General features: G+C 49.0%; 1 protein-coding gene and 1 long non-coding RNA gene across 3 annotated transcripts in view; one reads left to right on the forward strand and one right to left on the reverse strand.

The window, feature by feature from the left end:
- Positions 1 to 3,708: 3,708 nt before the first annotated feature.
- Positions 3,709 to 10,939, reverse strand: LOC136367349 (uncharacterized). The gene is made up of 3 exons (XR_010744685.1): positions 10,813 to 10,939; positions 9,109 to 9,141; positions 3,709 to 3,775 (listed from the first exon to the last, which is right to left on the reverse strand). It is a non-coding gene; the product is annotated as an uncharacterized lncRNA (long non-coding RNA).
- The window catches only part of CTNNA1 (catenin alpha 1), a 116,318-nt gene continuing 102,257 nt past the window's right edge, over positions 10,888 to 24,948 (forward strand). The window contains exon 1 of one of the 2 annotated variants that reach the window (XM_066328859.1): positions 10,888 to 10,989. The gene's annotated coding sequence lies outside the window, so the exon portion shown is untranslated. Of the gene's footprint in view, positions 10,990 to 11,562; positions 11,584 to 24,948 lie in introns of those variants that run through there. The other variant, XM_066328860.1, reaches the window with a different exon arrangement.

A 24,948-nucleotide genomic window follows, 5' to 3' on the forward strand; every position in this document is an offset into this window, starting at 1 on the left:
GGGATAAAAGTGAAGCAGAGGGTGTGGGGCTGGCCAGTCTGAACTGCTTGTCAGACCTGCCAGCACTGAGACACCCCCAGCTGCCCCAGCCAGCTGGCCAGCAGGGCTCAGGTTTTATAGCCTTTGGTGCTGACATCTGAGGACTCACTCATGATCCAGGGGCTGAGATCTCCCTGGTCTGGGATTTTGCTGCATTCCCAGCACTTCTGGGTTACACAGGCACATAATTTCCTTGGTTCTCCCATCTGTAAGGAGGGATAATGGTGCTAGCTGCCACCACCCTTTGAGAGCCATGGATTTGAAGTGGTCTCACTGGAAGGTCTTTACTATTGCTCTTCCCAACTTTCAAACTTCCACAGGATATTTGTATAGCTTCTGCAAATGTATGGAGGTACTGTGGGAATCTGCCTGTCCTAAAAATAGGTGCTGCTGCTCTGCACCACAAGGTACCTGTTGCACCATCCCCCCAGGGATCAGCTACAGTGGTCAGACAAGGTGCTGGGGGCAAAAGTGTGGCATAGATGGGATTTTTATTCAGAATATCAGCACAAGGAAGTGGCAGTAGTTCAGTGCACAACTGTGGTTTTTCCCTGTTTCTCCCTCCTGATTGTGTTGCTGGTCCTTGCACAATCACCTGTCCCTAGCTCTGGCCAAGGGCCAGGTGTGCCCAGGGTCCCAAAATCACATTGCAACCCCACCTGCATGGGGCAGAGGTGCCAGCACCATCAGCCATGAGGGTGTTCATGAAACAGAACCACTGCCCTGCTATGTTTTCTACTTTTTCCCACTTTATTACTTAATTCACAGCAGGGCGAACTGTACTTAATACCTGTCTCATTAATCCCTCATATTCTGTGTACTGGCCTCACTAACATGGCTGTGCAGGAAGGTAATGCTGAGGTGGGATGGAATGAACCTGCTTTATCCTAATTGAAGGCCAAGCCATCAGTTCCTCAGCAGCCAAATGCTGTAGCTTTTAGTGGCTTCACTACAATATGTGGCCCAAAATCTCCCGTGTGCCTGAAAGAAGGAACAGAGGCTTCAGAGACAGGTGACATTCTAAAGGATAGATCAAGGCTTGTCTCAGAGCTTGAGCAAAAGGGCCTTTTCCTGCAGGTCCTCTTATGGCAACTTTGTCCTTAATCCCTGGAACTGTTGGCACCTGGCTGGTGATCCAGGTGGTGGTGACCAGCTGCAAGTTCTCAGGAGTTGTTTCCTCCAGATTGGAACTATCCTTTACCCCTGGACAAAGGCGGCAGGACCAGTTCCTGCTTGCTACAGGGCAAGGGGTGGCTCCAGGTCCTCTGGCCAGGGCTGCGTGGGGAAGGATGTGGCTGCAGAGTATTGCCATGGTTACAGGCACTTTCCTCATCCTCCCTCAGGTTTTTAACCACTGCTTAGTGCAATGCACCACGAAGCAGCTGAGTGCAAGGCAGTGGGATTTCAAACCCCTCCCGATGCCCATGCTCGCCAGGAGGGAGCAGGGAGAATGGGTGGTGGTCCTCTCCTTCTGGACAAAATCACACAAATGAGGGTACTTAATCAGGTTCCAAACCATCCCTCCACCTCATTGTCCCCATGCTCCTGCCTGTCCAAGAGCACTGGGCTCAGTGAGGAACTCAGTAAGGGAGAAAGGCTCTACACATTTGTAATGATTCAATTCTGTTCTAAAGCCATGGAAAATTCTTCCAATTCCCGTCCAGAAGCCATGTGACACTTGATGTCTTTACATCCTCTGGTCTCTCATTTTTGCTTTCCCTTTCCTCTCCTCTTGCTGCTCCTCCTGTCTTGTGTGACTGAGATTATGGTGTCTTCCTTCACCAGGCAAGAGACCTGCAGTGCCCACTCCCTGTGCCAGGCCTTTGGCAAGCAGCAGCTCTTCCAAAACACAGGGAGAGAAAAACAGTAACACGCTTAGGCAGACAGTCCTCCACTGGAGGAACTCCCACAGGTTCCCTCCCGAAAGCTGTTAATTCTCCAAAGTATCCCTTTGACACAGCATCTGTGGGTCTACAAAACCTGTCCGTTCCCCCTGGTCTGCCAGGAGAAGCCTGTACTTAAGGAACCACCCACCCCACCTAATGGTTTATAATGACCACTCAGACATGAAAGGAACAGTTGGGACACCTCAGGCTTGTCGTGATTTGGGTTTGCCCACGTCCCTGAGTGAACTGGCTGTGCTTTGGGGTGCTAGCACCCTGCTTTCTGGCACTACTTGCTCCTTGTTCCTCATACCCCTGTCCAGATCTCATGACTCTTGGGCATTGTGCAAGGAGTGGGTGATGGGGACCATGTTCTGCTCCAGCACTACAAATGAGGTTATTTTTTTTCCCTCAGCATTTCAGCTATAAATAATTGAGCATTTTAAAACTCCATTTCTGCCACAAGACTCGGGAGGAAAGGGTTCAGATCTGGTATACAGATATATTTTTAAGCAGTTAGAGATTGATTTGTGCTGCTCCTGCCTGGCTGACACCTGCACTCGGTCACCTCAGAAAGGCTCACCCTGCTCCTGCAAAGAGGAAAAATTGCTGGTTCCTGAGCAGCCCTGCTGCAATACCTGTGCATGAGGAGACAGAGGTGATCCAGCCCTGCCCATGGCACTTGGGAGATGCTCCTCTGGAGCAGCTGCAGGATTGTCTGGAGCAGAGAAAATGCTCAGGGTAGCCACAGTTGGGGTGGGAAGGGAGCCCTCCGTGGGGACCTGCCCATGGGAATAGGCTCACGTGCCCCAGGCACGGGCCCACGCCCCCGTGGTGGGCACGGAGCAGCCCCCACACACGGTTCAGGGTTTTTCTGTGTATTACGTGGCAGGTTTCCAGGGAGGAATAACAGCTCAGAGCCCCAAGGCCTTTTAACTGGCTCTTCCTGTTATTGCTTTCTGAAAATAACAATAGTGGGAGGTTTATGTTCCCTCTCCTTTTTTCTTAATTCCATCCTTTCAGTGATGTTACAATTGCTTAAGTGGAGCTTTCCCTGATGCGATGTCAGAGTAAACTGTGTGGCAGAATTACAGCCAGCTGAATTAGCACTGTGTTTTGGGCTGCTCTCAAGCATGTGCAACAATTATTAATTTTCCGGTGCCTACGTGGGTAGAGTGAAATCCTTCCACCAGCTCCCAACTCTCCAGTTCTCTCCATGTTCTGGATAGCACCAAAACCTGTCCAAGGTGCAGCATGAACTCTTGGGTGACCTGAAGCATCTGACATGGTGCCTGCAGTGCCCTACCCACAGCAATGTCACCTATGGGTACTACCAACAGGCTGGAGAGCAGAAATATGCTAAAATTGCCCATACATTCCTAGAAAGATCCAGAAATACCTTTCTTCTTTTTTATCTAATGTGCCCATATACACAAGATGAGTGAAAGCCTTTATTTCTGGGAAGCCAGGTCTCTCTGTTCTGCCCATGCCTTGAAACCAAGTAAATAAGCTGAGGCAGCTCCTCATCCTCAAACAGAATTTCCTTGGATTTGCTTAAACCATTGGACAGAGTGGGTTAAGCAGAGTAAGGACAGGAGAAGACACATTATTATTCTTGAAAGAGAAAGCCAAGGCAAGGCTACTGCTCTCCTCATTGTCACCCACATGCAGGCTGTGCCGATTCTGGCGGAGAGGTGAGGTGGAGTTTCACATTTCTGCCTCTGTGTCAAGTGTGTAGAAATCCTCTGGAGAGCTGAGGGCAATTGCTGACGCCGAGGAAAGCCCCAGACACACCATGTAGGAGACCTCTGAATCCAGCAGGATGCTTCATAAGTCAGAGTTCTCTCTTCCTCCTTCACATAAGAAAGAGCAGAGATCAGCAGAAAAAAAATTGCTGGGTGTGATGTTCCTGCTCCTGGTACAATACCACAGGAGGCAGGATTTTATCCTGGTTAAAAGGGATCCTGATGAAAGGGTTTATTCAGGTCTTCTTAGAAAATGGTACCCCATCTTTCCCCTGCCCCAGGGTACTGACACACAGAGTGGCTGCTTGTCCATGTGGACAAGCTCAAAGATGGGGAGGAAAAGTGTTTTTTCCTTGATGACTTTCCTCCCAGTAATCTCAGCTGCTATTTGTAAGGGCAGCAGATACCACAGCCTCAGACAAAAGTCTGCTTTTCAGGCAATGATGTCCCTTTTTATAATAAATGCTGCCAACTCCCAGAAGTGATAGCTCACAAACAATCAGGGAGAGGACAACGGGAATGCTCTTTGAGGTGCTGTGCAGAATAGATCATCCAGTGTACAGCAACAAATCAAATTTAGGGAGAAAGAATTTGGAAACAAATTGCCAGCAAGATATTTCAAGCTGACAGCAATTTGGAGCAACTTAGGTCTGTCTGGTAAGAACTGTATTCCTTTTATTTCCCTATCAATAGCAGCTACCTCATAAGATTGGTTTCTTGTTGATAATTCTGTCTGGAACAGAAACTCCTGAGTACACTTAAGTTGATAACTCTCTCTTTGATCACATTTCAGTAGCAATGCTTTTCACCTTGACGACAGAATTTCTCCCTTTGGATGAGGTTTCCATGCCTGAAAAGCCACGTGGGTGTGGGATTTCCAGGCTCAGGGACCTCTGGTGCACTACAGACAGCCCTTGGACTCGGGGCTGGAATGGCAGGGAGAAGAGCTTGCGGCAGGAGCTGCAGGGATCGGAACACTCATCTACTCTACCTCAGTTTCCCTAATCCTACAACAGTATAGAAACTGCTTGTAGGTGTTCATCTTTATGGGAGAGGGATAATTAATATCTGCTACTGACAGCTCCTTGTAAATACTGAAACGTGAAGGATTAAGGGTGTTTCTCCACACAGCTTTGTGTGGCTGGAGAAGCAGCATGGAGCTCTGCATGGCACGTGCGAGCTCAGGAGCACACAGGGAAGGGAACACCAGGAATGGTGCAGCCACAGGCTCCGTGTGCCCCCACTGCCCTGCCCTCACCCTGGCACAGGGGCAGGTGCAGCTCAGGTGCCAAGGGGCACACTGGGATGGAGGGGGAGTCGGCATTGATCCCAGCCTGCATACAGAGAGTTTTCCCAGCACTGACACGGCACTGGGGACTCATCTCGTGCTGACAGTGGTGCTCAATGTGTTAATTAAGGAGGGAGGTCATTAATGTCCATCAGCAGGCGGGGAGGGGACAGGACTGGGAGACAGGAATGTGTTGGGGGAAGACTGGAATGCAGCAGTGCTGACATGCCCGGAGCAGGGGAGACATAAAAAGAGTGCACTAGCCTGTAATTTCCCTGCAATTTCTCCTCGGGAAGTAATGAAAGTTTACGACTAGCCGTGGCAATGCCCGTGTCTCTCTTCCAGAAAGAGGTAGATAAAAATAGTTTAGAATCACACTGAGAAAAAGAGAAATTTGACATTCCTTTGAAAACTCTTTGTGGTCAAGCGCTCCCAGCCCACTTTGGCCAACTATTTAGTAAGAAGGATGCCAGCTGTGGCTGACAGTCCTTTCGGCTGCCCTTATGGAAGCCAGGCCCTGTTCATCTGCTGAGCAGAGTGACTGGACTTGTTTAATCTTTAGAAACAAAAATGAAAGGATCTGTACGGGTTCAGCAAAGCCCTGGCTCCTCTCGGGGGCTGTGTCAGCCTTGGGACAGGAGGCCTCTTTCCTCTTGGTTTTCTCCATTGCCCCACCTGCTGCTTGGGGCTTGTTTTGACCCTGCTGAAGCCTCACATGATCCTGCCTCAGGAGCTTTCAGGGAATGTGCGAGGGTTTGGTGTTCCGGATGCAGGTTAAGGTGCCATCAGGGTGGGATTTGTTTCCTCCACTGGCTCCCGCTCTGTGTCTAACATTTGGAAATAAATTATCAGGAGGCAGAAAAGCCTTGATCCAATGATGGTTTAAATTTGTAGCTTCAGCTGTGACCCTTTAACACCCCAAATTAAGATCACTCAGTACTTGTTTTGCACCGCATCCTCCTTGGATAACAAAAGCAATCTACAATGTTATTTACTCAAGCGATGCCTTAGAAACTAAAATCTTTTTGTCTGTTCTCCACAGATATGAAACACTCAGTGACGTAACAGGCTGCATTTAAAATTAAGAACCTTTTTCCCCTGTGCCCTTGGCTAAGCTCTCACAGTCCCACCTCTACAGGAACCACATTTCAACGGTGCTGTACACCCCTTAGTCTTTGCAGCATTTTCGGATCTTTCCAGATGGAAAGTGCCATAGAAATGTAAAACCTTATTAATTAAAGGCTGAAATAGATGCAGTGTGTGGAGGTCAGTGACTCATGCAGGAAGATTCTCAGGCTTCTGCTATGCATTGCCTCGGGGCGCTTTTTTGAATGTTCCCTTCTCCGGGGCTATGACAGTTTATTACACAAAGCCTATGTGAACCTGGAGGTGAATGCAAACTACTCGAGCTAGGAACAGCAACTAGTGAACCCAGTTCACGCTGAGCCTTTTGGGATGGCATAATCCCCCCTCATTACAGTTTCTGCCTGTTTTTTCCTGGCAGCACGGGCATGTGCTGTAGTGTGCGTGCGGGGGAATGCTGCTCTGTGCTCAGCCCTTCTGCTCCGGGCCACACTGGCCTTATAGATTGCTTCTCTTGCTGGAGGGCCCAGGAGCATTTGATAGTGCAGGAAGAGAGTGTTTCACTTATGATCCAGAGGCTTCTTGATTATGAACCGGGGCATGTTTCTAGCAGACAGTTTTCCTTGGAGAGGGTGGCAGTGATGGGGAGCACAGTCCTGGCACTGGGAGCACTGCGGCTGCGGCTGCAGCTCTCAGAGAACCAGTGCTGATCTCAGAGGCATTGCAGCCATCAACCAGTCTGATCCCTGCGCTGCCAACAGTGCCAGGGAGCCGCACTGTAGCTGCAGGTGTGCTGGTAAATCCCTTCTCCTCCTGCCTGAGGTTTATTTCACCAAGGTGGGTGTTGTAGTCCCAGCTCAGGCTGTGTACCTGCAGTCCCTCTAGAAGCACCACCTACCAGCATTTCCAGGGTCCTGCCTGAACCATGCATTGCCCCAGGACATTTGATTTCTGGCTGTGCACATGTTCATTCTTAGTTGGATATTGCGAGACAATCTTAGTTCATTATGTATCCAAGCCCTGAAAAGGAATGGCGATGCCTCCTAGCTGCATGGAACACTGAGATGAACACTGCAGAGCCCCCAGGAGTTGGTGCCTTAGCATACACGAGATATTGGTGCCAGATGCTCATTTTGTCACTTTGCTACATTGTTGACCTCATCAGAGCCCCCAGTCTTCGATGGACCCGCATTTTGGGGTGACCCCTACAGCAAAGCTCACGGGCTGCGAGTCCCTGCCCTGCTCCTGGCCCTCGCTGGCAGCCCAGGGACAGGGCGTGACAGGGCTGTGCTCGGTGACTGCTGCTCGCAGTCACACAGCTGGTGGCACAGCAGCTGTCCCCTGGGGCTGTCCCCATCGCCCAGCATGACATCAGCCTGCAGAGAGCCTCAGGTGGCTGCTGTTTGAACCTGCAGATTCCTCTGGAGTATTCGGAGTTTTCCTCTCTCTTGGTCCCTACTGCCCATTCAGCCCCTCTGGCAGGACGTTCAGCTTGCCATTACGACATTCTATATCTTTTCATCATTCTTTTTTACTTCCTTCTTTCTCTCATCCCTCTCAATCCCCTCACCATCTCCTGCCCCAGCAGTCCTGTCTTTGAAACTGACGTGAGAGGTGCAATGCTTACTTCTCGCAAATAGCAAAATGAAACCACTTTAAAAAAAATCCCCCAAAACAAAACACAAAACCACAGAGACCAAACAAACATTTTGAAATGAAGCACAAATGGATGGAGCAACTATTTTCCTTCAACAACAGAAATAGAAGATCCATTTCCACGAGAGGCACATCATTTAGACCCTGTGTACACTGGAACTGGCAGACAGTGAAGCTCCAGCAGGTGCTACATAAAGAAACCCCTTCCTACACAGAGCCAGCCCAGGATTTACAGGAAGATGCAGCTCCCCTGCGGTGGCTACACCCACACGGTGTCTCCAGGTGGCCCTGGCCAGGGATTGCCCTTGTGCACACACCTGCCAGGAGTGCGCAGCCGCCAGCGCCGCTCTGCTCTGCTGCGCCTTGGATCGTCCTCACCGGGTAAGACCGGGAGCTTTCGCTGATTTTACACAAACAACCCCCCACAGAATCAGTGCGGCCACCTCACCTCCCTCTCCCTGGCCTCTCCCCTGGCTTACCCTGCGATCTCACCCAGTGAAAAAGGGCAAGAAGAACATTTTAAAAACCACCAGGAAAATGGGATTACAAAACCACAAACACAGTTACAGGAAGATTTGAGGTCAAGCAGCAGACGTGTAATTCATTTCAGAAAATGCATTAGATTTCAAGCTGCCAATGGCATGGACTGGATGGGAGGTGTGAGCTACTGTTGCTGGGTGCCTGTCTGAACACCCCCTGCATTTTAGTCTTGTTGACAGAGCCCAGTGCTGTGATTCAGAGAGAGCTGTTAATTAAGAGACAAAGTCCAATCTCAAGCTAGCTGGCTCTATTTTTACATAATTTTATGTTTTGTTTGCCGAGCCTTTTAACTCACTCCATGAACCAACAGAGCTGCCAGCTTATCTCCTACTTCTCCCTTGACTTTTCAGTGGTGCAGTGCAGAACATGTGATTCTCTACAACTCCAGGCCTTCGACTTTTGAATCTGTAGGTTTAAAAAGGATTTTTTTTTAATCTGACATTTTGTCCTGAAAGGATGTCAGGCATACAGAACTGCCGAATGTGGAAGACACCACAGGAGGCCAAGACATGATATTAAAAGGAGTAATGAAAGAAAGCAAGCTATTGAAGTGTAAACTCCATTTTTACTGAGAGTATGCTACAGACAGAAATGAGTAGTTTGGATCCCTGGTGCAATTGACACCAAATATTAATGGTTTGGTATAAGCAGGAAATACAACAAAGTTAAAAAATCTGTTTTCCATGTGTTTCCATAGGAGAGTCTGTTTGTTGAGACACTGAAGACCTGTATTTTATTTTTTTTTTTAATAATATGTATCTCAGTTTCATAATAACAGATCTCACGTTCTTTGGACTAATTTCACTCATAGACAAAGCTGGGCTCTTGATCCCTATTTTCTGTCTGGATTATAAAACAGCAGTACTCTGCTTACTTTCTGGTCTTGGATCTCTTCCTTGGATTCAAACTGCAGGAAGGAAAAATGCAATCTAATTCACTGCAAGACACGGCGTTCCTGCAGGAAAGGCTTGCAGGAATATGGCAAAGATGGGAAACACAGCCCTGCAAATCCCATTGAACCAGGATGTGGAGGAAAATTACAGTCCTGACCATGGTGTGGTCACCTGTGCTGTGACACTGACCTCGGGCCGGACCCCTCAATCAGTTACATACCTTGAATGAATCTTCATTGTAGGTTACTCAATCTCTATATTTTTCACTTAATAACAAAGGACAGAGTGTATAGATTCAGGTATCTCAGAAGTGCTGGAAAATGAGTCATGAAATGTATTAAATTTATTCAGTTGTCTTTACAATCCAGTACGTGTGTAGGTTCTGTGAGAGATTTGTATTAAAAACTATCTCAAAAAACACCACAGAAAGCCCCACAATTGTAATTTGTTGCAGGGCAAAAACAATTGCTCTCTCTCACAACAGGCTCACTGAGACTTTTCAAAGAAAACTTTGAAACAAATTACCAGATAAAGACAAGTTTCTCCACCTGCAGGTCCGCAGGTCAAGGCTGGGTTCCCAAAACCTTCCTCTCTTCTTAGAGGGGTTTCTGTGGCCCTGCTTGTACCCTGGGATTTCCTCTTACCTGCAGTCCTGTTACTAGAGTAATTTGGATGAAAACAAGGCTTTTCATAAAAACAGCAGCTTTCAGGAGGGTGAAAATATCTGTGTTTTCAAAACAAAACACCATTTTACAAATCCAGGGGGAACCCAACTACAACTTTCCCTATGTCTCCTTCAAACCCCTGCATCCATCCCCTCCCCTCTCTCCAAAGCCCCTCGGCATGCTGCACTTAGGAGGGCAAGGCCAGATTTTGACCACGAAGTTGTTGATTCTATCTCAAAAGTGGCAGCCTAAGAGCCGGGGCTGTGAGGGGCGGCTGCCCGTCGGCGCAGGGAGCGAGCGGAGCTGTGCCAGGCTCCGCCGCGGGGCCCGGGCGGTTCTGTGTCCGCTCTGAGGGGGTCCCGCCCCGTGCTGCCGGGCTGAAGGCACCCTGCCGTCACCACCCGGGCTGAGGGGATCCGTGTGCTGTCCCTGCCCGGGCTGAGGGGATCCTCTGTGCCGTCCCCGCCCGGGCTGAGGGGATCCCCTGTGCTGTCACCGCCCGGGCTGAGGGGATCCGTGTGCTGTCCCTGCCCGGGCTGAGGGGAGCCCCTGTGCCGCCGCTCCCCGCCCGGGCTGAGGGGATCCCCTGTGCCGCCGCTCCCCGCCCGGGCTGAGGGGAGCCGTGTGCTGTCACCGCCCGGGCTGAGGGGATCCTCTGTGCTGTCACTGCCCGGGCTGAGGGGAGCCCTGTGCCATCCCCGCCCGGGCTGAGGGGAGCCATGTGCCATCCCCGCCCGGGCTGAGGGGAGCCCTGTGCTGTCCCCGCCCGGGCTGAGGGGAGCCCTGTGCTGTCCCCGCCGGTCCCCGCCCGGGCTGAGGGGAGCCCTGTGCTGTCCCTGCCCGGGCTGAGGGGAGCCATGTGCCATCCCCGCCCGGGCTGAGGGGATCCCCTGTGCCATCCCCGCCCGGGCTGAGGGGAGCCCTGTGCTGTCCCCGCCGGTCCCCGCCCGGGCTGAGGGGAGCCCTGTGCCGTCCCCGCCCGGGCTGAGGGGAGCCCGTGGCGCCCCCGCCGTCCCTCACCTGCGGGCGGGCGGCGCCGGCAGGGCGCGGGGGCGGCGCGGCGGGCGGTGCCGGGAAGAGCGGCCGGGCCGGGCGGGGAGGCGCCGGAAGAGCCCATTTCCTCCGCGGGACGGGACAAAGCGGCGGGGCCGAGCGCAGCCAGGGCGGCCGCCACCATCCCAGCCCAGCTCTGCCCCGGTAAACTTGTGGATCTCGTACTTAGAAACTTTTGGGCGCCGGGCTCGGCCGGGCCGTGCTGCCGCGGGGCCGGGGCGGGGGGCGGAGGGCGGGAGCGGAGCGGGCCGCGCGTGGGCAGGGGCCGGGCCCGGCTGGGGAGGCCGCCTTGCGCCGCGGCGGTGGGGCCCGCGGTGTTTGGGGCCGCCGAGCGCGTTCCGCGGGGGGAAAAGCGCGGCCGGGCCGCTCCCGGCGAAGTTTCGGTGCGGCGGGGCGGTGTCCAGGCCCCTCCCCGGGCGGCCGAGGCGCCCCGGCGGCGCTCCCCGGTGCGGGCAGGGCCGGGCACGGCCGGGAGCCCCCGGGAGCGCTCCGTGCCTTTCGGAGCCGCGGTGTGTCCGGGAGGCGCGGCCGGAGCGAGCCCTCCTCCAGCGCCGGCCGTGCTGCTGATCCCGTGCGCGGAGAGCCGGGAGCCCGCCGCCCCGCCTGGCCCCGCCACGTTTTTGACACCCGCCGCCAGTCCCCTCCTGTGCTGGGAGGCCAGAGCCTCTCCTGTGCTGACAGAAAGTTTCGTGCTACTTTTCCCGGACAAAAAGTATGGAGAGCGCGTCCGCTCCCGGGGTATGTGCTGCCCCTGGGTCTGCTGCCTGTGGCCGCGGGGTTCCTGGGCAGCGGGGGCCACCCGCCTGTTAGCCATTGCTCATACCAGCTCAAAACGCTTAGAATCTTCCAGGCCGAAAGTTTTCAGGAAAGTGTGTGTGTTCCAGTTGTGTTTAGTGAAGAATCGGATGCGATCAAGGCACGGTTCCCTGCCCGTCTGCCCTTGGCTCGCCAGCCCTGCCCAGGAGGTGCCCTCTGGCGAGGGTCATCGATCATGGGTCAGCCTCACCCAGCCCCACGACCGTGTTCGCAGCCCAGCTCTCGGAGTTATCACTCCAGGCGTGTCTGGACCATCTGTATCGAACTAGTCTGGGAGCTCTTTGCTGCCCTTCCCCCCTTGTTTGGCTTTGTCTCTTGGTTTTTTTTTTTTTTTTTTTTTTTTGGGGGCGGGGGGGATGGGAGTTGTGCAGAAGGTGTTTTCTGCATGCTTCAGTCACTCTGCGCTGGTTGCTGGTTTCCTGTGTTTTTCCTGCCCTGGGACTGGGGAGGTGGGAGAGGCTGCACTCCTCAGTCCTGCTGGCTACACCAGCCTGGCTCTGGGGTTGTTTGTTTCAGTTCTGGGTTGCTTTGTAGGCAGGATTGTGTTGGTGAAGGTGAAAGCCTAGCTCATTTTACGCTACGTGCAGTCTTTGCTCTATCTTGGGGCACCAAGGCCACATGAAGTGTTTTGTTGTACTTACTTCCCCCTTCTGAATCGAAACATGTTGTTTAAAGGACATACTTTGATGTTGAGTCACCCTTCGTCATTTTCAAAGAAACAGTTTCTGAAGCATCACGGAAATGTTTTGACTTTTTCTCAGCGGAAACAGACAAAGGTTTAGTAGGTTTTGTTTTTAGAAAGGCTTTGCCCTAACCTTTTCCATAACAATGTGCCTTCAGTCTTTAGTTTGTTTTCAGCCAGCTCTAATAATAGGCCTCTGCATCGGAGATTTAAAGTTTACACAAGGTGGCCGGGGGGAGCGCAGTGGGCAGAGATTAGAAATCCCGTGCTCAAACTGATGCTTTAAAATACAAATGTAATACTTTCCTCACAGTGAATCTTCAGGCTTTGAAACATCAGCATTTCTGTACTGACACTTGTAAGGATAGGCATTAATGTGCAGCTTCTTCATGGGGCTTTTGTTGGTCTAATAAAGTTAACTGTGAGATGTAATAGAGAAGTAATTTGTGTTTTTTCAGCAGCATGATTATCTTCCTTCTGCAGCAGTAAGATCGAGAAAAAGATCTTGCAAAGGAATCCACATTAAGTAGAAATGTTTATGAGCCGGAAACACACTTTAGTGGGACTTCAGGCCTGCCTTGAATTTACGTCTGCTGTTACTGTTTGGTTTCTGACTGACCTGTCGTATGCATAGAATGGCCACAGAAATACTTAGTGGCCAAACCAGCCTGCTCATCACGGGTGGGCAGTGGGGCTGGGCTGGAGCGAGGGCCCGTGTGGTCGTGGTGCCTCTGGGGCCAGAGCAGGACTTGCTGACTTCTGTGTTAATGGCATCTCTCAGCTTTGCTGGACACTAAAGGAAACATGATCAATACAAGAGGACTGAGTGTCATTTTGTCAGCATAATGATGAGTCAGAGACTGGTTTGGGTTGAAAGGGACCTTAAAGCTCATCTGGTTCCACTCCGCTGCCATGGGCAGGGACACCTTCCTGCCCAAACCCTGCCCTGCTCCAAGCCCTGTCCATCCTGGCCTTGAATGCTTCCAGGGATGGGGCTTCCTGCTCTTGTGCCTTAACTTGGATCACTTAACATCTTGTGCTGTAGAACTTAAGTGTTGAAAGTATGACCTTGAGGAATGGGATCCGTTACTGCTCCGGGAATGCACCCGAACTGTTCTACAGCTAATCTGGAATAGCTCCATTCAGTGAGTTTATAGCTCGTGCATTGGTTAAATGGCATTGCAGCTTTAGAGAAAGTGCAGATGTTTGATAATTACTACTTTTAACTCCATACTATTTTAATCCAGCAAATGAGATTTAAAATAGAGCTACCACAAAACTGTGTGCTAGCACTCTGACTGCATGAGCTCCTCTGGAAAGACAGGCACTGAGCGGCCTGCTGTGTCACGAAGCAGAACTGGGTGCAGATGGATTTATTGAGGTGAAGGAGTTACAGGAGGAATGTGGTCACTGCAGCTGGAAGTGGGATCATTCGCCTCAAGTGACTGAGACTCCTTATCTGCTAGTCAGGGTGAGAATGGGTGTAACTGTGATTTCTGGTGTGCAGAAGGTTAGTCCAGACTCTTCTACTGGCAAATCTGATACTTAAGTATGATTCATAATTCCTTGTGACTGATGGATTTAAAGAGCTAGCTACCTTTTTTCTCAATATGATTACATACTTTTTGCTTGTTAATCCCAGATGTACTACAGAAAACATCTGTTAGTCCTTTGTTTGTGTTTATAAATATCTCTAGTGGAATTAGAGGAATAAGCTTTTTTCCACATGCTTTGTGAAGTGATAGAAATTATTCAATACACAGATCTAAACTAACACAGTTTGCAAAGTGAAATTCTCTCCCAGTCTGACATTCCCTTCTGTTATAATTTCTCTAATTTACAAGACAGCTACTTATTAATCAGTTAGACTCCCAAGAGCCTCTTCCGAAAGGCTTTAAATGCAGCGATCAATGCCTGTATCCTGGGCTTAGCCAAAGCACCGAGGGCAGGGATTCTCCACCTCCTCTCAGGTGAGAGCCCACCTGCAGAGCTGCCCCAGCCCCGGGGCCCAGCACAGGAAGGAGCTGGAGCTGCTGGAGCCAGGCCAGAGGAGGCTCCAGGATGAGCAGAGGGATGGAGCAGCTCTGCTGGCAGGAAAGGCTGCGAGAGCTGGGATTGTTCACCTACACAGGAGAAGCTTTGGGGTGACCTCAGAGCCCCTCCCAAGTGCCCAAAGGGGCCTCAAGAGCGCTGCAGAGGGACTTGGGACAAGGGGCGGAGGGACAGGACACAGGGAATGGCTTCCCGCTGCCAGAGGGCAGGGCTGGATGGGAGATTGGGGAAAATTCTTGGCTATGAGGGTGGGAAAGCCCTGGCACAGAGTGCCTAGAAAAGCTGTGGCTGCCCCTAGATCCCTGGAATTGTCCAAGGCCAGGAAGGACAGGGCTTGGAGCAACTTGTGCTGGTGGTGGGTGTCCCTGCCCATCGCTGGCTTGGAACATGTAGAGTTTCAGGTCCCTCCCAACCCAAACCATGCTGTGATAAACTCAGGGGTGGAAAAAGCAAACATGAGGCCAGCTGTAGCTAAAGGAATAACCATTCCCAAGGCAGAGAACAGTGTCCATGAAGCCAAGCTGAGGGCCAGCTGGTTCTCTGGCAGCTCTGTTTTAGTGCATGGAGTGGCACAAGGACAGAGGAGTGTTGATGTTACAGCCCAAAAGTGAGTGAAAGTCCTGCAGTGAGGGGCTTGAGGGCAAAGCAGACAAGGAGCTGGCACCAGCGTGGCAGGTAGGATTGCACTGGGCGTAATGCGAGATTCTCAGCTTGTGGTGCACTGTTTTTCCCAAAGAACGCCCAGTTTCTCAGCAATCAGTACTCTATTATGGAGTAGATCTGCATATGACTGTATATGCTTAAGGAGAATTTCTGTGTGGAGCTGATGTTGAGCAGAGGAGGAGTTGATGGGGAGCAAATGAGATTGTGGTGCAAATTGTGGTAGAAGAGGTACAGTTCGTGCACCCTGTTCTAAAGTAGCCTTCAATAGCTAGTTTAAGGAAGAGGCTGAAGCTAATGAGCTTCGTAGGTGGGTAGGTACTCAGGGGTCAGAAGAATTTTTTTTTAATCTGGAGGTTAGCTGGGGGGAGATTGTAGACCCCACAGTTCTGTCATTGCCATTGTTCAGCAGAAGGTCAAGAGGACATTTAGGTAAATACTGAATTTTTGGCTTTTCATTTAAGTCAGTAAGGGTCAATGCTGTCAGGAACATGTGGCCTTGATGGCTTTTGTGGTTTTCAGTGCTCCGCCTTCCACTGCTGTTCCCACTTCCCCAAGGGCTCGGGGTTTTCATTCACTTGATTCTGGGCACTTGTAGAGGTGATATCTATGCAGAGCTAAGGTTCTAGGGGGGAGTTTTCTTTTTCTGTATCTTTCTCTGGTTGATGCAACCTGAGCACAGAATATCCACTTAAATAAATGGTCTGCACAAGGGCTGCACTAGCAGTGTAGCTTTACAGAGCCACAAAGGTCAGTTGAATTTTTCATGTAAACAGGGCTGAGCTGTGTGCCTATAAAATGGTGTTTAACCTGCGTAACACTGAGCAGGTCAGTATTCATCTTAGCAAAGTGCTCTTGAGATCTCCAGCTGAAGCTGTAGGTGGGTAAATGTTTTTTTTAATTGACTGGAATATTGGATTCAGAGCCAGCCTTGTTGAACAGCAGAGGACAGAGCTGTGGTGTGCTCAGAAGCAAGAAGGTGAAAGTGGGTGTGAGTGCAACTAATCAAGATGTACAAGCTGCCAGTTTTTGCCCTCTTTCTTGCAAGTATGTCCTTGTAATGTATACTTGTAAAACTAATCTCTTTTAGCATGACTTAAAGACCTAGAGAGACTTGCTGCTCAATGCTGAAGAGTTGCTCCTGGTCCTGGATAATTCATGATGGGCTGTGGATGTGTGTGCAAGTGACACATCTCATAATAACTCCACTTACAAACCATACAGCTCATTCCAACCAGCATCTGATGTCCAGGTGTTTTGGAGTTTAAGCATCCTGAAACTTCAATTATTTATTGATTTCAGAGGTGAGAAGTTGAACAATGAACTGTAAGTGGTGCACAGAGGGCTTGATGTGTTCTGATTGCTATTAGCTGAGAGGTCTGTCCTGCTGTGACCCTCATCAGGAGGTTTTGGTTTTACTGGTCCCATCAACTTTTTATTAGTCTAGCCCTTGTCTGGGGCCCTAAGTTACAAGCCCTTCACCTAGTCTTGGCTGAGCTGACTGTTACCCACAACTGAAGTAGGGGATAAAGCAGAAGCTTTGCTTGTTGCACTGTTGAGCAGTATCCTCTGGCTCTTTGATGCCTTTGTGGGGTGATGGATACTCTAGGATGGGGTTTGGTGTCTCCTGGTTCTCTGGTCATAATAACCGACCCCTCCCGCTTTCTTTTATACTGATCCCTACAATAATTTATTGTCATTTATCTTCCATCCCTCATATCCTCCCCCACCTTTTTCCTGGGTGGTGGCAGTGTGTAAAGCCATCCCTAAAAGGGAAAGCAAGAGGCAAGCAGTAAAGCAATAAAACCATGAGAGAAGAGCAAACAAGTAGCATTGCTTCCCTGAGGCTCTCTGCCAAGGTCCAGCAGTTTAGGCACTTCCCGAGGCAGGAGCTGGAGCCTGGACTGGCTGTTCTGCAGATGTGCCTGGTGGCCACAGTGGCCAGTGCTGGCAGGAGCCCACAGGACTGCTGCCTCTGGCAATCCTGGCTGCAGGTGCAGGCCATCTCTCAGGTCACCATGTTCAGCTGATGGCTTCATGGCTTTTAAATTTAGAAACCTTGTGACTTCATACAAGTTACAAGTGAAATCAAAGATACAGAATAATTTTTGAGTAAAAAGCAGGAATCTGCTTTGGCTCTAGGAGAGGCTCTGGAATGGTTTAAATTTTGGTACAAATTATGGCTTTCTAGTTCCTGCCACTTCCACTCTTTCAAAGATGTGTTTAATTAGAAACCACTGCCCTTGCCGCTGGAAGCACATCTCCTAAGTAACATTAAACAGTGCATCCTGAAAATGGAGATGTGGGAAGTCTTTGGACAGTGGGCACGAGCCTGTGTTTGTTACTCCCTGACACTTCACTGCTGGTGGAGTCCTCAGTCACAACTCTCTGACTTTGTGCAGAGAAGAGTGCAGTATGATTGTGAGAGGGGGGTTTTTCCCCTCTCTCCTAGCTGGGGGTTAGGGATTAAAAATAATTGCGTAAAATCCAATAAGAGTAGCACAAAGAATAAAAAAAGCTAGAGGATTTATTTGTAGCAAAACAGAATAATGGAGATTAGTTGTGCAGGGCTCAAAGCTTATAACCTCGAGGAGAAAAAGTTAATTTCTGGTTTTTATGCATCAGTACTTCAGTGTCAGGTGTTCTAAGCTGGTTTACTTAGTTTACAGAATTGGTTAAGACAATTTGAATATGATTATTTGATTAACAGAGTATTATTGTGGGCCTAGGGGAAAGTCAATGGCTGTCAGTGAAAGATGCAGTGTTCAGCAGAACCAGAGGCAAAGCACTGGTGCAAAGCCAATGGAACAGGATTTTTTAGTTCATCTGGTTTTTGTTCTCTAGGTTTGTCATGTTTCCTGTTCCTGGGGGTGAAAAGAAGGGGTGGAGAGAGAAAAATGTGTCTTTAATCTGATGTGAGTTAGACATTTACTAAGTAGAAACTATGTTACTACATTAATTTATTTTTTTCCCCCACAGCAAGACTATCTATGCAGTGACTCCATTTTTTCAAACCTGGTTCCTTCATGTTGCTTTTATGGAATGTGGGTGGGACAGTGACTTTTTTTTTTAACAGAGGTTGCTTTAATTGGTCATCTATCTATAGAGGCAGTGGCTCCAATGGATTCCTGCCCGGGCAGGTCGTGGTTAGCTCTGACTCCCATGCACCGTGGGGCACCCTTAGCAAGTTTGTACTTGACAGAAGGTGGTTATGGCTCTGCAGGAGCTCTGGGAGGCATCCAAAAATTCATCACACCACTGTGGTTTTACTCTTCCTTGCTTTGCTCTTCTGGAGAAGCTGTGAAGTTGTCAGCAGGCAGTGCCCCAGTGGTGCAGTGTCTGCAGCCTTGAGGAGATGGGGTGTCAGAGCATCTGCCTCAGCCCCGAGAGGTGCTTCACTCCTCCAAACCAGCCCATTCATGTGCACTCTTTCTTCTGGGGTTGGTTTTTGTGAGTTCCCCCTTCCCCCGCCCAAACTCATGGTGTGTGTTGGTGGAGCTGCAAGTTGAGAGTTGTCAGAGGGCGTGTGGTGATGGTGCAGCTCTTCTGTGAGAGGAACTCATTGTTTAGAGCTGAGATGTTGCTGAAGGTTGCCCTGAGCATAAAGTGAAAATCTCGGCCTCATCACCTGTGGGGTTTGTTACTTTTTTCTTTAAAAAAAACCTGCTTTGTAATTTTTAGCCAAGACTGACAAAGTGTTCTGAATCAAAGTGGAGGACTGCAAAACGACTTCTGAAGGAGTTTTCATAGGAAACTTAGAAAAAAAACCATTTTACTTTGAAGAGTCTTCACACTCATGTTCTCCTTTTGCTTCAGTGGGTGCTTCTAGTAGGTTTTGCAAAAGGAGGAAACTGGAAGACTTTTTCTGTTCTTAAAACACAGACATTTTTGTTACATAGTCCTTAGTTGCTGCTATGCTGAGCATGCAACTGAGAAAGAATATGGTATTTAGTCTCTGGTAATACAAGGCTGTCCGTTTGCTCTGTGTTTAAGTAAGTTTTCATCAACCCCATAATTACAAGGAGTTGGTGTTTTTTTGTGTTGTGGTGTGTGGTTGTTTTTTTTTTTTTTTCCCCCAAACGTGTGTCAGCTGCAACAGCTCCAGTATTTGTGGATTCTGACAGTTTTAAATTGCTAATGAAAGGCTAGATTTTGAAGATGTGGTCAGCTAAAAGCACTGAAGGGTATTGCATAACAGCATATCAATTTAGGAATGAAAATGCAGTTTGAGTGGGGTCAGATTCTGGTTATTTCTGACTCTTTAGCATAAACTGCACTTTTTATTGAAGGTTGAGTGCCGAAGAAGATCAGAACAAAAATCCCCAGGTTTTCTTTTCCCTTTATTATCAGCCATCAATGAGGTTTTGCAGGCTAAGCAAGAATCAATTTTGCAGCCATAGCAAATTCCTCTGCCAACTAATAAAGTGGACTAATTTATAACAACCTTTTACTTATTTAATGTATAGTTGTGGCAAAAATTATCCTGTTAAAAGGTTGCCCCTTCTTGCATTCATTGTTAACTTAAGGTTGGTAATTGGAACCTGTGCTGGCATAGTTTGGGTTTTGAAGGGCCGTGCTCTGAAGCCACAGCCTAGTTATTATATCTGCACTGACTGTGTGTCCCTAGGGTTTGAAATGTGTGCTGTGGTTCAGTGAGTGCCAGAAAGCTGTTTAATTCTTTCTCAATGATTTTAGGGAAGCTTCACAGAGCTTTCTGCCTCGAGAGTAGAAAGAGGCACTGAGGGTGGAAAGGCTCTTGGTAGCTTAATTCAAATGGTCCAGCAGATGCACAAGACCCTCCTGGGTTCTGAAATCCTGTCTCCAGGCTGAGCCCCCTTGTTGTGTTTCAGTGTGAGCCTATTGTTTGAGCCTACAGCTTCAGTGTGAGAGGTGGGCTGGGTTCAGGAGGTTGAAGTTGCCATCACTGCACGGATTAGCTCATGAGAGATGTTGCTGTTTGCTTGAAATGCAGGTGTGGTGTCCTGCATGGCCAGAGCCTCGCAGTCCTGACCCACAGAGCAGCTAAATACAGCAGTTACAGATCTGGTAGTTACTTGTTCTGATTTGGGAGGTTATCTTAAATGGTGTTAGTGCAGGGTTTTGGTATAAAATGTACAAACAGCCACGTGAAGACAGAATGAGTGGTTATTATTTGTAACAGTAATAGCTTGCTGGTCATGACACATCCTTTTTTTCCAAATTCAAAGTTTTGCAGCCAGAATATAAAAATGAATCTTAGTTATCGAGGAGGTTCTCTTTTTGAGGAAGAGCATGTGTGTCTTCTAAAGCACTCTTGATACCCAGTCAGTCTTCTTTATACAGTTGGAATCATGCATGAGTTTTGGAAGCTGAAAATTGCAGGAATCAATTGGAAGTTTGTTGCAACATACCAGGCTATCCATCTGAACAGTTAACTGGATATAAGCCTGAGTATGGCTCCTGTATTCTTTCAGGACGTCATCCGTGAACTGGAGCCTTAGTGTGACAGAAATAAGTCACTAATTGCTCATGCTGCCTGTGATTTGTCTTCCATGCACCTCTTTTCTATATCCTTTGTAGTAAAACAATTCTGTCAGAAAGGAAATGATCAGAGCTGAACACTTGCATAACTGGAGGCAAGAAGCTGCTGTTGGCACCAGCATCTCCCAAGCAAACATCATATTTGCCATTGTGAAATCTCTACTGAGGTCCCAGGACCAGCACAGTGAAGCTGCTTATGCAGAGCATGCCTTCAGCCCCTAAGCAGCAGCTGGAGCTGAGCGAAGGAGTGAAAACCTGTAGTGACAGAGCACGTTCCTGGTGCTGACTGAAGAGGAATCGCTGGAATCTCCAGCACTGTGACAGTTTGGAAGCTGCTAGGAGCTAGCACAGGCTGCTTGGGGGAGAGTGAGGCATCTTCATCTGCTGCTGTGCCCTGTGCCCACTCCCGTGTGACGCTGCGTGGGCAGGACTCTGCTGCCACAGGGAAAAGGTGCGGGGTTCCCTGTGGCTGCTGGCTCTGCTGGGAGGGAAAACAGTCAGGAATTTAATGGAATTTTGTAGGGATGTTGGATTAGGTTTCATCTCTCAGTTCAGTAGCAAGGTCTAAATGAGTGGAGAATAGAGAAGCATTTGTTTGTTACTGGCTGTGTCAGGCCGTCTGATGAGTGTTTCAGATGCCTCTTGTGGGTGTTCTCTGCAAGAGCAGCAGAGAGAAATTTATGACAGCAGATTAAGACACCTGGAACTGGGATGACACTGGTGAGAAACAGGCTTATCTGAACCTGAATATCATCTTTTTTTCTTGGGTAGTTACTGCAGTTTGTGGAAAATAATAAAAAACAAACAAAACAAAAGGTGTAGCAAAGTTGGATATGCTTGAGTGGCAGGAGATTCCGCCTGGGAAAATGCAGTCATTTTTCAACATTTCACAGTCATGTTTTCTACAGAGGGTTGTTTTATTCAGTGAAGTTATTTCCCACATATTTTTTCCATGATTTGTAGAGATGCCACACTTGAAAGTTTAGTAAAATTGTATTCAGTGAAAACCAAGAGTTTGGGATGAGATGGAGATAGTCTTATCTTGACTCCATCTGGACATAGCCAGTGTACCTACTCACATCTCAGAACTTGGAGACACTCCAAAGTTTAATAACGCAGACATGGGCAGTGCATCCCTTTGCCAGCAAGGCTTGAGTCTCATAAGACAGGTTCAACTCCAACTCATCCTGTACGTACAAACAGAAGCTTTGCCACGACGTGGCACCTGAGTTTGTATCAATGTTTCACACTGTGAAATTCTAGCAGTAAGGATTTCTAATGAGGTGGTACCTGCGTGGTATTTATGGTGGGGGACAGGATTTGGTAGCTGAGCTGATGGAACATAAGATTGAAGGCTATGTTGGGAGAGGATAGCTCTCTGTCTTCAGTTGTGTATACTTAATGTTAAATAAAACCAGCCTAAATAAAGTCTGCTTAAATCCTCCTTGAAAAAGCATCATATACACCAAACATCCTTGACTTGCAGCTATTTGGCTGCCAAGTGTTTCTTTATTTGTGGAACCGGGCAGACAAATTAATTTGGAGACTGTGAAGGGAAAGAATGAAACTTTTTATTGTGTGGATACTTCTAGTTATATGAAAACCAGTTTTGAATTGTCAGTGGGTCATATGAAGCCCCAGCATGTGAGCTGAGTTTTATGGAAGCATGCCTTAATCTCTTTGAAACCAAAACTGTTCAGAAGGTTTGCATTAATGGTGTGTTAGATACCCCGCTCTCAAAGATCTTTGATCTTTTGTCTGCCACCTTCAGCAGGGGTCAAGGATCCCTGCTGGTTGTCAGATGGGTTGGGTAACAAACCAAGTGAAAGGATTCCATTGGGAACAAGGAGTCTGGTTCATTTTCTGTCTGGAAGATAAAGCTGAGTCATTGTGTTGTGAATCCCACCATCTTCCATCCAGGACCTGGGTAATAGAGTCATTATGCCGTACGGAGTATCTAGAGATGGTACAGACCAGATTATCATTCAAAATGAGTGAGACTACCTAAAGACATACGAGAGAAAGAAGCTGCAAAAAACTGCGGTGAAATACCTCTTACTGCTCCTGGGCACATCAGCCCCACTGAATGGGGAACAGATGAGGAGTAGCAGGAAGGGTGTTCAGATGGAGAATGTCCTCCCAGGTATAAAATGTTCTTGTCCTATGTTCTGTATTGGGTATTTCGGCTAGCACAATGCTGGAATTCAGCATGTGGTCTGTTGTGCCTGGCTGGGTCAGCTCTTCTCTGTGCCGGTCAGACCATTCCTTTAATACCTGCCTCCCTGAGAAAAACCAAGAAATCAGTGAGTGCGGCTAAAAGCTTTTGGAAAGCAGCCTGGCAGGAGAGTTAAAACATGAAGACTGACAGCAGATGTCATGGTAAAGACTTTTCAGGTAGCATAGACTGGTGGGGCTGAAGCACAGGAGATGGGCAGGGTGTGTTGTTTTTTTTTTTTTTTTTTTGCTGTGTAACCCAAAGAGATTTACCCTTGCCCTGTGGTGGAGTGGCTGTAGGATGGTTTGGTACAAGGCAGGTGAAATGGACTCGCTCAGTAATGTCTGAGATACAGCCAGCACTGCCTTCAGGTGTGTGTGGGAGTGAACCTGGAAAAACAGGACCTTGAGCACTTAGGCCTTTTTGTGATTCATTGGGGTGCAGAGCTCACTGTTCAAACTGTGCTTCTTCACGGGCTTTTAGAAAAGCCTTGGGTGCCTTTCAGGGACTTCTGCAAAGCAGCTGCTGAGCTGCATTCCTCTGCTTGCCAATACCTAAAAATTATTTGCATGTCAGTATTATGGAAGTAGGTATCTGAAATTATTCCTAAAACCTTGAATTACCAGTTTTTGAGAACACTCAGACCTTCAGTTGTGGCTTTTGGAAAGAGCATTGTGTGCACATCACTCTCGGTGTGTTCCTGGCAGCCCCAGCAGCTCAGACATCTCTCTGCTCAGTCCTTCTCTCCGAGGAGGGCTGAGCCTTCAGAAGCAGAGCTCGTCTCCATGCTGGTCCTTCCCTGTGCAGTCCCATGTCCTCCATCAGGACAGGACCTGGGAAGGGAAGTTTTAGTTACCAGCTTACTCTGAGACTGAGCTCCCTGCAGTGGCTCACCCCATCAGGCCTGTGCCAGCGTGGGTCTGTTTGGGCAGGGAGAGGAGCAGTAGGATGGTGGCAGTGGTTGGTTGGTTGAAGCAGAATGGAGACCTGTCCTAATTTTTACCTGTAGATGAGATCTTGACTGTTTGTACAAAGCAAGAGAGAGTTGTGCAGGGATGATTCTGCTTGCAGATCATTGGCTGGAGCAGAGCTCTGAAAGTGGCTTCTTTAAAGTCCTGTGCTTCCCCTGCCCTCATGTCAGTGCGCTAAGCCCCAGTAAGACAGTGTTACTGTTGAATCCTCTGTTGCAATGAGGATGAGCACCATGATGACCAGGAAAATAACCAAAGGCTTTGCAGTTGCTGGGCTGGTGAGCATGGTTGGAGCTTCACATGTCTGAGCATCAGATGTGTGGGGAGTACATTCCTACTCTCCGCAGAAGCTCTGCTTGATGCTCAGTTTTCAGTGGCTCCTGGTTCAGCTTGGCTGTGGCATCCAGCTTTGCTCTGTGTTCGCACTGCAATGGCTTTGCCAAGGATGCCAGCTGATGGTGCCATCTCCCCTTGCCACAGCGGTCTGTGGTGGCATGGTGAGCCAGATGGGCATCTCAGCCCACCTTGCAAAAATGGATTTCTTTCCCTCCAGCCAAATCAGTCCTTCCCCATCTGGTTAATCGCTCAGGCGTGGGGAAAGCTGTGCCAGTACGGAGGGGGTGTGATGTGCAAATGGGAACGAGTTCCTGGAGGGGTGTGGGAGGATGAACATTGGTCTTTAAGCAGCTTTTCTGCTGCTTATGAAACCACAGGCTGGGCAATCGCAACTCCTTGTGCAGTGGTGTTGTTCTATATATTCCTGCACTTGAGATTCAGCACCGCTCACTCTTCTGCCATGTGGTCTGTGCTGCTTTGTCCTTGAAATTTATGGGGCTGGGGCATGGATAACCTGTTCCCATGTCAATTGAGCTGTCCCAGCTGTCAAACCAGCGTGGCACTGCTCTGCAAGTGGATTCCTCTTCCAGAGGATGTCCTCTTTCCCTGTAGGGGTTGGAGTGACTGCAGTGGGGGTTGTGGTGTGCTCTCCAGGAGCCTAGGATTAAGCACTCTGCTCCAATATCCAGTGATGTGGTTTGCTACCTGTTACCATATTTGAATTCACTGGGGGAATGCTTGAGCAGTCACAGGGAAAAGGCAGGTTCCAGAGAGCTGGGGGTGAATCCCTGCCATGCCATACCACAGCACTGGCAGTTGTCCTTTTATCCCCTAAACCCATCTCACCCATG

This window comes from Sylvia atricapilla, chromosome 14, assembly GCF_009819655.1.
Source record: "Sylvia atricapilla isolate bSylAtr1 chromosome 14, bSylAtr1.pri, whole genome shotgun sequence".
NCBI classification, from domain to species: Eukaryota; Metazoa; Chordata; class Aves; order Passeriformes; family Sylviidae; genus Sylvia; species Sylvia atricapilla.